Consider the following 309-nt stretch of genomic DNA (forward strand, 5'->3'; position numbering starts at 1 on the left):
AAGCGGGGGTGGCATAGGCAGTTAATCAGATCGACAGACAGAGCAAAATTTCCTGTGGTTCAACGAGGAACAAAACTTTCCAAATATACTAAATATGCCATACTACATATTACTCTAGCAACAGAAAATTCATTAGAAATAAAAACGAAAAAAATTACCGTAACACACGCGCGTGCGGTCTTTTAACACGCTGGTGTTCGCTTGGCCTGCCTTCCGCCTACTTTGAATTTTCCCTCCACCTGCCCTGTGCCGGCTGAATCCCTCTCTAGCGGTGATAGATAGGCCTAATGTGATAGCTAGGCCTACGCT

The sequence above is a fragment of the Penaeus monodon genome, chromosome 20 (assembly GCF_015228065.2).
Source record: "Penaeus monodon isolate SGIC_2016 chromosome 20, NSTDA_Pmon_1, whole genome shotgun sequence".
Lineage (NCBI taxonomy): Eukaryota > Metazoa > Arthropoda > Malacostraca > Decapoda > Penaeidae > Penaeus > Penaeus monodon.